The sequence below is a fragment of the Toxotes jaculatrix genome, chromosome 24 (genome assembly GCF_017976425.1).
Source record: "Toxotes jaculatrix isolate fToxJac2 chromosome 24, fToxJac2.pri, whole genome shotgun sequence".
Classification (NCBI taxonomy): Eukaryota; Metazoa; Chordata; class Actinopteri; family Toxotidae; genus Toxotes; species Toxotes jaculatrix.
Genome location: NC_054417.1, coordinates 50775 through 64705, shown reverse-complemented (window position 1 = coordinate 64705; position 13931 = coordinate 50775). Strand labels below are relative to the sequence as shown.

Sequence of the window (13931 nt, the reverse complement as noted above, 5' to 3'; positions counted from 1 at the left end):
CACTGTGCACCAGAAATTACAATGACAAATAACCTGCTAAACATGAACACACAGGCTTCCTCTGTCTACAAATAACAAGTTCAATTCACTCCACTTACCATAAACAGAGCTTGGACAAAACACAACGCACTCCTGTATTCCACCAGCAAACAGGAGCAAAGGCTACCCCAAAGCCTTATAAACCGCACCTGAGTCCTCTCCTCCATTGTCACATGGGTTTGATTAGCACATGGGCAACAGGTGCAACTCAAACTGGAAAAAGACAAAGGAAAAGAGATAAAGCACCCCCTGAAGGCTGAAAAGGGAAAGACTGTGAATGTGCAGCCCAATAGTTCTGATAGTTAGTGGAAAAAAACTAGGAAAAACTAAAACACTAGAACTACAAAGAAAAACTAGAAAACTAGAATGTAAAACTACAAAGACAAACTAGAAAACTACAACTATAAAGAAAAACTAGAAAACTACAAAAACTAGCAAACTTGAAAAACTACAACTACAAAGAAAAACTAGAACTAGAAAACAAATTTAAACAAACTAGAAAACTGCTAAAAAAAAGTAGACCAAACAAACAACATACAAGACTTAAAAGAAAAACCTGAATGAAGAGAAAGACTACTCACCTGCTATCTAAGGATCCTAAGCATCAGCTCCTCCACACTGCAAAAAAACACAACAGTCAGTTGTGTTTGCCTAAGGCTTGCAGTTACAGTTAAACCTAAACCACAGCTTTCACTGTGCACCAGAAATTACAATGACAAATAACCCGCTACACATGAACACACAGGCTTCCTCTGTCTACAAATAAGTTCAATTCACTCCACTTACCATAAACAGAGCTTGGACAAAACACAACACACTCCTGTATTCCACCAGCAAACAGCAGCAAAGGCTACCCCAAAGCCTTATAAGCCGCACCTGAGTCCTCTCCTCCACAGTCACATGGGTTTGATTAGCACATGGGCAACAGGTGCAACTCAAACTGGAAAAAAACAAAGGAAAAGAGATAAAGCACCCCCTGAAGGCTGAAAAGGGAAAGACTGTGAATGTGCAGCCAAATAGTTCTGATAGTGGAAAAAAACTAGGAAAAACTAAAACACTAGAACTACAAAGAAAAACTAGAAAAAAAATGGAAAAACTAGAATGTAAAACTAGAAAAACAACAAAGAAAAACTAGAAACCTAGAACTAGACAGAAAAACTACAAAGACAAACTGGAAAACTACAAGTAGAAATAAAAACTAGCAAACTACAAAAACTACAACTAGAGAGAAAAACTACAACTAGAAAAACTAGAACTAGAAAAATAGAAAAAACTAGAAAACTGCAAAAAAAAGTAGACCAAACAAACAACATACAAGACTTAAAAGAAAAAACTGAATGAAGAGAAAGACTACTCACCTACTATCTAAGGATCCTAAGCATCAGCTCCTCCACACTGCAGAAAAACACAACACAACACAACAGTCAGTGACTTGAGAAAATTGTGCCAAAGGCTTGCAGTTACAGTTAAAGCTAAACCACAGCTTTCACTGTGCACCAGAAAGTAGAATAACAAATAACCCACTAAACATGAACACACAGGCTACAGATAACAAGTTCCCTTCACTCCGCTTACCAGAAACAGAGCTTGGACAAAACACAACACACTCCTGTATTCCACCAGCAAACAGGAGCAAAAGTAACCCCAAAGCCTTATAAGCTGCACCTGATTAGCACATGGGCAACAGGTGCAACTCAAACTGGAAAAAAACAAAGGAAAAGAGCTGAAGCACCCCCTGAAGGCTGAAAAGGGAAAGACTGTGAATGTGCAGCCCAATAGTTCTGATAGTTAGTGGAAAAAAACTAGGAAAAACTAAAACACTAGAAATACAAAGAAAAACTAGAAAAAAATAGAAAAATAGAACTAGAAAACTAGAATGTAAAACTACAAAGAAAAACTAGAACTAGAAAACCTGAACAACCGAAACCTAGAACTAGAAAGAAAAACTACAAAGACAAACTAGAAAACTACAACTAGAGAGAAAAACTAGAAAACTACAACTATAAAGAAAAACTAGAAAACTAGAAAAACTAGCAAACTTGAAAAACTACAACTACAAAGAAAAACTAGAACTAGAAAACAAATTTAAACAAACTAGAAAACTGCAAAAAAAAAGTAGACCAAACAAACAACATACAAGACTTAAAAGAAAAACCTGAATGAAGAGAAAGACTACTCACCTGCTATCGAAGGATCCTAAGGATCCTAAGCATCAGCTCCTCCACACTGCAGAAAAACACAACAGTCAGTTGTGTTTGCCTAAGGCTTGCAGTTACAGTTAAAGCTAAACCACAGCTTTCACTGTGCACCAAAAAGTAGAATAACAAATAACCTGGTAAACATGAACACACAGGCTTCCTCTGTCTACAAATAACAAGTTCAATTCACTCCACTTACCATAAACAGAGCTTGGACAAAACACAACACACTCCTGTATTCCACCAGCAAACAGGAGCAAAGGCTACCCCAAAGCCTTATAAGCCGCACCTGAGTCCTCTCCTCCCCGGTCACATGGGTTTGATTAGCACATGGGCAACAGGTGCAACTCAAACTGGAAAAAAACAAAGGAAAAGAGCTGAAGCACCCCCTGAAGGCTGAAAAGGGAAAGACTGTGAATGTGCAGCCCAATAGTTCTGATAGTGGAAAAAAACTAAGAAAAACTAAAACACTAGAACTACAAAGAAAAACTAGAAAAAAAATGGAAAAACTAGAATGTAAAACTAGAATGTAAAACTAGAATGTAAAACTAGAAAAACAACAAAGAAAAACTAGAAACCTAGAACTAGACAGAAAAACTACAAAGACAAACTGGAAAACTACAAGTAGAAATAAAAACTAGCAAACTACAAAAACTACAACTAGAGAGAAAAACTACAACTAGAAAAACTAGAACTAGAAAAATAGAAAAAACTAGAAAACTGCAAAAAAAGTAGACCAACCAAACAACATACAAGACTTAAAAGAAAAAACTGAATGAAGAGAAAGACTACTCACCTACTATCTAAGGATTCTAAGCATCAGCTCCTCCACACTGCAGAAAAACACAACACAACAGTCAGTGACTTGGTAAAATTGTGCCAAAGGCTTGCAGTTACAGTTAAAGCTAAACCACAGCTTTCACTGTGCACCAGAAAGTAGAATAACAAATAACCCACTAAACATGAACACACAGGCTACAGATAACAAGTTCCGTTCACTCCACTTACCAGAAACAGAGCTTGGACAAAACACAACACACTTCTGTATTCCACAAGCAAACAGGAGCAAAAGTAACCCCAAAGCCTTATAAGCTGCACCTGATTAGCACATGGGCAACAGGTGCAACTCAAACTGGAAAAAAACAAAGGAAAAGAGCTGAAGCACCCCCTGAAGGCTGAAAAGGGAAAGACTGTGAATGTGCAGCCCAATAGTTCTGATAGTGGAAAAAAACTAGGAAAAACTAAAACACTAGAACTACAAAGAAAAACTAGAACTAGAAAACCTGAACAACCAAAACTAGAAAAACAACAAAGAAAAACTAGAAACCTAGAACTAGAAAGAAAAACTACAAAGACAAACTAGAAAACTACAACTATAAAGAAAAACTAGAAAACTACAGAAACTAGCAAACTTGAAAAACTACAACTACAAAGAAAAACTAGAACTAGAAAAACTAGAACTAGAAAACAAATTTAAACAAACTAGAAAACAGCAAAAAAAGTAGACCAAACAAACAACATACAAGACTTAAAAGAAAAACCTGAATGAAGAGAAAGACTACTCACCTACTATCTAAGGATCCTAAGCATCAGCTCCTCCACACTGCAGAAAAACACAACAGTCAGTTGTGTTTGCCTAAGGCTTGCAGTTACAGTTAAACCTAAACCACAGCTTTCACTGTGCACCAGAAATTACAATGACAAATAACCCGCTAAACATGAACACACAGGCTTCCTCTGTCTACAAATAAGTTCAATTCACTCCACTTACCATAAACAGAGCTTGGACAAAACACAACACACTCCTGTATTCCACCAGCAAACAGCAGCAAAGGCTACCCCAAAGCCTTATAAGCCGCACCTGAGTCCTCTCCTCCACAGTCACATGGGTTTGATTAGCACATGGGCAACAGGTGCAACTCAAACTGGAAAAAAAACAAAGGAAAAGAGATAAAGCACCCCCTGAAGGCTGAAAAGGGAAAGACTGTGAATGTGCAGCCAAATAGTTCTGATAGTGGAAAAAAACTAGGAAAAACTAAAACACTAGAACTACAAAGAAAAACTAGAAAAAAAATGGAAAAACTAGAATGTAAAACTAGAAAAACAACAAAGAAAAACTAGAAACCTAGAACTAGACAGAAAAACTACAAAGACAAACTGGAAAACTACAAGTAGAAATAAAAACTAGCAAACTACAAAAACTACAACTAGAGAGAAAAACTACAACTAGAAAAACTAGAACTAGAAAAATAGAAAAAACTAGAAAACTGCAAAAAAAAGTAGACCAAACAAACAACATACAAGACTTAAAAGAAAAAACTGAATGAAGAGAAAGACTACTCACCTACTATCTAAGGATCCTAAGCATCAGCTCCTCCACACTGCAGAAAAACACAACACAACACAACACAACAGTCAGTGACTTGGGAAAATTGTGCCAAAGGCTTGCAGTTACAGTTAAAGCTAAACCACAGCTTTCACTGTGCACCAGAAAGTAGAATAACAAATAACCCACTAAACATGAACACACAGGCTACAGATAACAAGTTCCCTTCACTCCGCTTACCAGAAACAGAGCTTGGACAAAACACAACACACTCCTGTATTCCACCAGCAAACAGGAGCAAAAGTAACCCCAAAGCCTTATAAGCTGCACCTGATTAGCACATGGGCAACAGGTGCAACTCAAACTGGAAAAAAACAAAGGAAAAGAGCTGAAGCACCCCCTGAAGGCTGAAAAAGGAAAGACTGTGAATGTGCAGCCAAATAGCTCTGACGGTTAATGGATGGTTGGGAACTGTGAGACCGTGGGTTCAATCCCCACGGGTTCCCCAAGAGCAATGGTGAAACCATGAGAAGGCCAGTGAGCGTAACAAGGGGTGTGGGGGTGGGCTCGGGGGGGGGTGGTCCCCCCCGAGTTTCTGGGGAGGTGAACATAGGGGGTTATACCACAAAGAGCAATGACAAAAGGGGCGTTTTGCAAAACAGTGAGACTGAGCAAGTGAGCTTTTTACCTTCTTGTAAAAAAAAAAAAAAAGAACTAAAAAAAAAAAAGAAATAAAATTGAATTTACAAGAAGGTAGATTCAATTTACCTTCTTGTAAACACTTCTCAGTCAACACTGTGACCAATGACTTCACCCATTTCTTAATACATACAAATAGTGAAAAAAAGAGTAAGTCTAACAAAGGGAAAAACAGTAAGACAGAAACAAAAAGATAGAAAAGTAATAGAACACAAATGCGATACTCACCTGCTATCTAAGGATCCTAAGCATCAACTCCTCCACACTGCAGAAAAACACAACACAACACAACAGTCAGTGATTTGGGAAAATTGTGCCAAAGGCTTGCAGTTACAGTTAAAGCTAAACCACAGCTTTCACTGTGCACCAGAAAGTAGAATAACAAATAACCCGCTAAACATGAACACACAGGCTTCCTCTGTCTACAGATAACAAGTTCCGTTCACTCCACTTACCAAAAACAGAGCTTGGACAAAACACTACTGTATTCCACCAGCAAACAGGAGCAAAGGCTACCCCAAAGCCTTATAAGCTGCACCTGAGTCCTCTCCTCCCCGGTCACATGGGTTTGATTAGCACATGGGCAACAGGTGCAACTCAAACTGGAAAAAAAACAAAGTAAAAGAGCTGAAGCACCCCCTGAAGGCTGAAAAAGGAAAGACTGTGAATGTGCAGCCAAATAGCTCTGACGGTTAATGGATGGTTGGGAACTGTGAGACCGTGGGTTCAATCCCCGCGGGTTCCCCAAGAGCAATGGTGAAACCATGAGAAGGCCAGTGAGCGTAACAAGGGGTGTGGGGGTGGGCTCGGGGGGGGGTGGTCCCCCCCGAGTTTCTGGGGAGGTGAACATAGGGGGTTATACCACAAAGAGCAATGACAAAAGGGGCGTTTTGCAAAACAGTGAGACTGAGCAAGTGAGCTTTTTACCTTCTTGTAAAAAAAAAAAAAAGAACTAAAAAAAAAAAAGAAATAAAATTGAATTTACAAGAAGGTAGATTCAATTTACCTTCTTGTAAACACTTCTCAGTCAACACTGTGACCAATGACTTCACCCATTTCTTAATACATACAAATAGTGAAAAAAAGAGTAAGTCTAACAAAGGGAAAAACAGTAAGACAGAAACAAAAAGATAGAAAAGTAATAGAACACAAATGCGATACTCACCTGCTATCTAAGGATCCTAAGCATCAACTCCTCCACACTGCAGAAAAACACAACACAACACAACAGTCAGTGATTTGGGAAAATTGTGCCAAAGGCTTGCAGTTACAGTTAAAGCTAAACCACAGCTTTCACTGTGCACCAGAAAGTAGAATAACAAATAACCCGCTAAACATGAACACACAGGCTTCCTCTGTCTACAGATAACAAGTTCCGTTCACTCCACTTACCAAAAACAGAGCTTGGACAAAACACTACTGTATTCCACCAGCAAACAGGAGCAAAGGCTACCCCAAAGCCTTATAAGCTGCACCTGAGTCCTCTCCTCCCCGGTCACATGGGTTTGATTAGCACATGGGCAACAGGTGCAACTCAAACTGGAAAAAAAACAAAGTAAAAGAGCTGAAGCACCCCCTGAAGGCTGAAAAAGGAAAGACTGTGAATGTGCAGCCAAATAGCTCTGACGGTTAATGGATGGTTGGGAACTGTGAGACCGTGGGTTCAATCCCCGCGGGTTCCCCAAGAGCAATGGTGAAACCATGAGAAGGCCAGTGAGCGTAACAAGGGGTGTGGGGGTGGGCTCGGGGGGGGGTGGTCCCCCCCGAGTTTCTGGGGAGGTGAACATACGGGGTTATACCACAAAGAGCAATGACAAAAGGGGCGTTTTGCAAAACAGTGAGACTGAGCAAGTGAGCTTTTTACCTTCTTGTAAAAAAAAAAAAAGAACTAAAAAAAAAAAATAAAAAAAAAAAAATAAAATTGAATTTACAAGAAGGTAGATTTAATTTACCTTCTTGTAAACACTTCTCAGTCAACACTGTGACCAATGACTTCACCCATTTCTTAATACATACAAATAGTGAAAAAAAGAGTAAGTCTAACAAAGGGAAAAACAGTAAGACAGAAACAAAAAGATAGAAAAGTAATAGAACACAAATGCGATACTCACCTGCTATCTAAGGATCCTAAGCATCAACTCCTGCACACTGCAGAAAAACACAACACAACACAACAGTCAGTGATTTGGGAAAATTGTGCCAAAGGCTTGCAGTTACAGTTAAAGCTAAACCACAGCTTTCACTGTGCACCAGAAAGTACAATGACAAATAACCCGCTAAACATGAACACACAGGCTTCCTCTGTCTACAGATAACAAGTTCCGTTCACTCCACTTACCAAAAACAGAGCTTGGACAAAACACTACTGTATTCCACCAGCAAACAGGAGCAAAGGCTACCCCAAAGCCTTATAAGCTGCACCTGAGTCCTCTCCTCCCCGGTCACATGGGTTTGATTAGCACATGGGCAACAGGTGCAACTCAAACTGGAAAAAAAACAAAGGAAAAGAGCTGAAGCACCCCCTGAAGGCTGAAAAAGGAAAGACTGTGAATGTGCAGCCAAATAGCTCTGACGGTTAATGGATGGTTGGGAACTGTGAGACCGTGGGTTCAATCCCCGCGGGTTCCCCAAGAGCAATGGTGAAACCATGAGAAGGCCAGTGAGCGTAACAAGGGGTGTGGGGGTGGGCTCGGGGGGGGGGGTGGTCCCCCCCGAGTTTCTGGGGAGGTGAACATAGGGGGTTATACCACAAAGAGCAATGACAAAAGGGGCGTTTTGCAAAACAGTGAGACTGAGCAAGTGAGCTTTTTACCTTCTTGTAAAAAAAAAAAAAAAAAAAGAAATAAAATTGAATTTACAAGAAGGTAGATTCAATTTACCTTCTTGTAAACACTTCTCAGTCAACACTGTGACCAATGACTTCACCCATTTCTTAATACATACAAATAGTGAAAAAAAGAGTAAGTCTAACAAAGGGAAAAACAGTAAGACAGAAACAAAAAGATAGAAAAGTAATAGAACACAAATGCGATACTCACCTGCTATCTAAGGATCCTAAGCATCAACTCCTCCACACTGCAGAAAAACACAACACAACACAACAGTCAGTGATTTGGGAAAATTGTGCCAAAGGCTTGCAGTTACAGTTAAAGCTAAACCACAGCTTTCACTGTGCACCAGAAAGTAGAATAACAAATAACCCGCTAAACATGAACACACAGGCTTCCTCTGTCTACAGATAACAAGTTCCGTTCACTCCACTTACCAAAAACAGAGCTTGGACAAAACACTACTGTATTCCACCAGCAAACAGGAGCAAAGGCTACCCCAAAGCCTTATAAGCTGCACCTGAGTCCTCTCCTCCCCGGTCACATGGGTTTGATTAGCACATGGGCAACAGGTGCAACTCAAACTGGAAAAAAAACAAAGTAAAAGAGCTGAAGCACCCCCTGAAGGCTGAAAAAGGAAAGACTGTGAATGTGCAGCCAAATAGCTCTGACGGTTAATGGATGGTTGGGAACTGTGAGACCGTGGGTTCAATCCCCGCGGGTTCCCCAAGAGCAATGGTGAAACCATGAGAAGGCCAGTGAGCGTAACAAGGGGTGTGGGGGTGGGCTCGGGGGGGGGGTGGTCCCCCCCGAGTTTCTGGGGAGGTGAACATAGGGGGTTATACCACAAAGAGCAATGACAAAAGGGGTGTTTTGCAAAACAGTGAGACTGAGCAAGTGAGCTTTTTACCTTCTTGTAAAAAAAAAAAAAGAACTAAAAAAAAAAAAAAAAAAAAAAGAAATAAAATTGAATTTACAAGAAGGTAGATTCAATTTACCTTCTTGTAAACACTTCTCAGTCAACACTGTGACCGATGACTTCACCCATTTCTTAATACATACAAATAGTGAAAAAAAGAGTAAGTTTAACAAAGGGAAAAACAGTAAGACAGAAACAAAAAGATAGAAAAGTAATAGAACACAAATGCGATACTCACCTGCTATCTAAGGATCCTAAGCATCAACTCCTCCACACTGCAGAAAAACACAACACAACACAACAGTCAGTGACTTGGGAAAATTGTGCCAAAGGCTTGCAGTTACAGTTAAAGCTAAACCACAGCTTTCACTGTGCACCAGAAAGTAGAATAACAAATAACCCGCTAAACATGAACAAACAGGCTACAGATAACAAGTTCTGTTCACTCCACTTACCAAAAACAGAGCTTGGACAAAACACTACTGTATTCCACCAGCAAACAGGAGCAAAGGCTACCCCAAAGCCTTATAAGCTGCACCTTAGTCGAAAAAAATGTAGACTTTTTTTGCCCGAAAAAAACGCCATACTATACTATGACGTTTTTTATGACTTTTGGAGTTCGAAAAAAATGTTGACTTTTTTTGCCCGAAAAAAACGACATACTATACTATGACATTTTTTATGAGTTTTTATGATATTTTGAGGTCGAAAAAAATGTTGACTCTTTTTGCCCGAAAAAAACGACATACTATACTATGTGGTTTTTTATGACTTTTGGAGGTCGAAAAAAATGTTGACTTTTTTTGCCTGAAAAAAACGCCATACTATACTATGACGTTTTTTTATGAGTTTTTATGACATTTTGAGGTCGAAAAAAATGTTGACTTTTTTTGCCCGAAAAAAATGACATACTATACTATGACGTTTTTTGAGTTTTGGAGGTCGAAAAAAATGTTGACTTTTTTTGCCCGAAAAAAACAACATACTATACTATGACGTTTTTTATGACTTTTGAGGTCGAAAAAAATGTTGACTTTTTTTGCCCGAAAAAAACGACATACTATACTATGACGTTTTTTATGACTTTTGGAGGTCGAAAAAAATTTTGACTTTTTTTGCCCGAAAAAAACGCCATACTATACTATGACGTTTTTTTATGAGTTTTTATGACATTTTGAGGTCGAAAAAAATGTTGACTTTTTTTGCCCGAAAAAAACGACATACTATACTATGACGTTTTTTGAGTTTTGGAGGTCGAAAAAAATGTTGACTTTTTTTGCCCGAAAAAAACAACATACTATACTATGACGTTTTTTATGACTTTTGAGGTCGAAAAAAATGTTGACTTTTTTTGCCCGAAAAAAACGACATACTATACTATGACGTTTTTTATGACTTTTGGAGGTCGAAAAAAATGTTGACTTTTTTTGCCCAAAAAAAACGACATACTATACTATGACGTTTTTTATGACTTTTGGAGGTCGGAAAAAATGTTGACTTTTTTTGCCCGAAAAAAACGCCATACTATACTATGACGTTTTTTATGACTTTTGGAGTTCGAAAAAAATGTTGACTTTTTTTGCCCGAAAAAAACGACATACTATACTATGACGTTTTTTTATGAGTTTTTATGACATTTTTAGGTCGAAAAAAATTTTGACTTTTTTTGCCCGAAAAAAACGACATACTATACTATGACGTTTTTTATGAGTTTTTATGACATTTTGAGGTCGAAAAAAATGTTGACTTTTTTTGCCCGAAAAAAATGCCATACTATACTATGACGTTTTTTATGAGTTTTTATGACATTTTGAGGTCGAAAAAAATGTTGACTTTTTTTGCCCGAAAAAAAGGCCATACTATACTATGACGTTTTTTATGAGTTTTTATGACATTTTGAGGTCGAAAAAAATGTTGACTTTTTTTGCCCGAAAAAAACGACATACTATACTATGACGTTTTTTATGACTTTTGGAGGTCGGAAAAAATGTTGACTTTTTTTGCCCGAAAAAAAGCCATACTATACTATGACGTTTTTTATGAGTTTTTATGACATTTTGAGGTCGAAAAAAATGTTGACTTTTTTTGCCCGAAAAAAAGGACATACTATACTATGACGTTTTTTGAGTTTTGGAGGTCGAAAAAAATGTTGACTTTTTTTGCCCGAAAAAAACGCCATACTATACTATGGCGTTTTTATGAGTTTTTATGACATTTGGAGGTCGAAAAAAATGTTGACTTTTTTTGCCCGAAAAAAACGCCATACTATACTATGACGTTTTTTATGACTTTTGGAGGTCGAAAAAAATGTTGACTTTTTTTGCCCGAAAAAAACGCCATACTATACTATGACGTTTTTTATGACTTTTGGAGTTCGAAAAAAATGTTGACTTTTTTTGCCCGAAAAAAACGACATACTATACTATGACGTTTTTTATGAGTTTTTATGACATTTTGAGGTCGAAAAAAATTTTGACTTTTTTTGCCTGAAAAAAACGACATACTATACTATGACGTTTTTTATGACTTTTGAGGTCGAAGAAAATGTTGACTTTTTTTGCCCGAAAAAAACGCCATACTATACTATGACGTTTTTTATGACTTTTGGAGGTCGAAAAAAATGTTGACTTTTTTTGCCCGAAAAAAACGACATACTATACTATGACGTTTTTTATGACTTTTGGAGTTCGAAAAAAATGTTGACTTTTTTTGCCCGAAAAAAACGACATACTATACTATGACGTTTTTTATGAGTTTTTATGACATTTTGAGGTCGAAAAAAATGTTGACTTTTTTTGCCCGAAAAAAATGCCATACTATACTATGACGTTTTTTATGAGTTTTTATGACATTTTGAGGTCGAAAAAAATGTTGACTTTTTTTGCCCGAAAAAAAGGCCATACTATACTATGACGTTTTTTATGAGTTTTTATGACATTTTGAGGTCGAAAAAAATGTTGACTTTTTTTGCCCGAAAAAAACGACATACTATACTATGACGTTTTTTATGACTTTTGGAGGTCGGAAAAAATGTTGACTTTTTTTGCCCGAAAAAAAGGCCATACTATACTATGACGTTTTTTATGACTTTTGGAGGTCGAAAAAAATGTTGACTTTTTTTGCCCGAAAAAAACGACATACTATACTATGTGGTTTTTTATGACTTTTGGAGGTCGAAAAAAATGTTGACTTTTTTTGCCCGAAAAAAATGCCATACTATACTATGACGTTTTTTATGAGTTTTTATGACATTTTGAGGTCGAAAAAAATGTTGACTTTTTTTGCCCGCAAAAAAAGACATACTATACTATGACGTTTTTTATGACTTTTGGAGGTCGGAAAAAATGTTGACTTTTTTTGCCCGAAAAAAACGCCATACTATACTATGGCGTTTTTATGAGTTTTTATGACATTTTGAGGTCGAAAAAAATGTTGACTTTTTTTGCCCGAAAAAAACGCCATACTATACTATGACGTTTTTTATGACTTTTGGAGTTCGAAAAAAATGTTGACTTTTTTTGCCCGAAAAAAACGACATACTATACTATGACGTTTTTTATGAGTTTTTATGACATTTTGAGGTCGAAAAAAATTTTGACTTTTTTTGCCTGAAAAAAACGACATACTATACTATGACGTTTTTTATGACTTTTGAGGTCGAAGAAAATGTTGACTTTTTTTGCCCGAAAAAAACGCCATACTATACTATGACGTTTTTTATGACTTTTGGAGGTCGAAAAAAATGTTGACTTTTTTTGCCCGAAAAAAACGCCATACTATACTATGACGTTTTTTATGACTTTTGGAGTTCGAAAAAAATGTTGACTTTTTTTGCCCGAATATACTATGACGTTTTTTATGAGTTTTTATGACATTTTTAGGTCGAAAAAATTTTGACTTTTTTTGCCTGAAAAAAACGACATACTATACTATGACGTTTTTTATGAGTTTTTATGACATTTTGAGGTCGAAAAAAATGTTGACTTTTTTTGCCCGAAAAAAATGCCATACTATACTATGACGTTTTTTATGAGTTTTTATGACATTTTGAGGTCGAAAAAAATGTTGACTTTTTTTGCCCGAAAAAAACGCCATACTATACTATGACGTTTTTTATGACTTTTGGAGGTCGAAAAAAATGTTGACTTTTTTTGCCCGAAAAAAACGCCATACTATACTATGACGTTTTTTATGACTTTTGGAGTTCGAAAAAAATGTTGACTTTTTTTGCCCGAAAAAAACGACATACTATACTATGACGTTTTTTATGAGTTTTTATGACATTTTGAGGTCGAAAAAAATTTTGACTTTTTTTGCCTGAAAAAAACGACATACTATACTATGACGTTTTTTATGAGTTTTTATGACATTTTGAGGTCGAAAAAAAAATGTTGACTTTTTTTGCCCGAAAAAAACGACATACTATACTATAACATTTTTTATGACTTTTGGAGGTCGAAAAAAATTTTGACTTTTTTTGCCCGAAAAAAACGCCATACTATACTATGACGTTTTTTATGACTTTTGAGGTCGAAAAAAATGTTGACTTTTTTTGCCCGAAAAAAACGACATACTATACTATGACGTTTTTTATGAGTTTTTTTGACATTTTGAGGTCGAAAAAAATGTTGACTTTTTTTGCCCGAAAAAAACGACATACTATACTATGACGTTTTTTATGACTTTTGGAGTTCGAAAAAAATGTTGACTTTTTTTGCCCGAAAAAAACGACATACTATACTATGACGTTTTTTATGAGTTTTTATGACATTTTGAGGTCGAAAAAAATTTTGACTTTTTTTGCCTGAAAAAAACGACATACTATACTATGACGTTTTTTATGACTTTTGAGGTCGAAGAAAATGTTGACTTTTTTTGCCCGAAAAAAACGCCATACTATACTATGACGTTTTTTATGACTT

At 36.8% G+C, this 13931-nt stretch overlaps 2 long non-coding RNA genes across 2 annotated transcripts; both read right to left on the bottom strand.

The window, feature by feature from the left end:
• Nucleotides 1-5492: 5492 nt before the first annotated feature.
• Nucleotides 5493-6796, bottom strand: LOC121178177. Its single transcript, XR_005893488.1, has 4 exons — nucleotides 6655-6796; nucleotides 6428-6464; nucleotides 5718-5864; nucleotides 5493-5527 (listed from the first exon to the last, which is right to left on the bottom strand). It is a non-coding gene; the product is annotated as an uncharacterized LOC121178177 (long non-coding RNA).
• An 800-nt stretch (nucleotides 6797-7596) lies between these two features.
• LOC121178176 lies at nucleotides 7597-9279 on the bottom strand. The gene is made up of 4 exons (XR_005893487.1): nucleotides 9248-9279; nucleotides 8528-8674; nucleotides 8301-8337; nucleotides 7597-7747 (listed from the first exon to the last, which is right to left on the bottom strand). It is a non-coding gene; the product is annotated as an uncharacterized LOC121178176 (long non-coding RNA).
• Between the last annotated feature and the right edge of the window lie 4652 nt (nucleotides 9280-13931).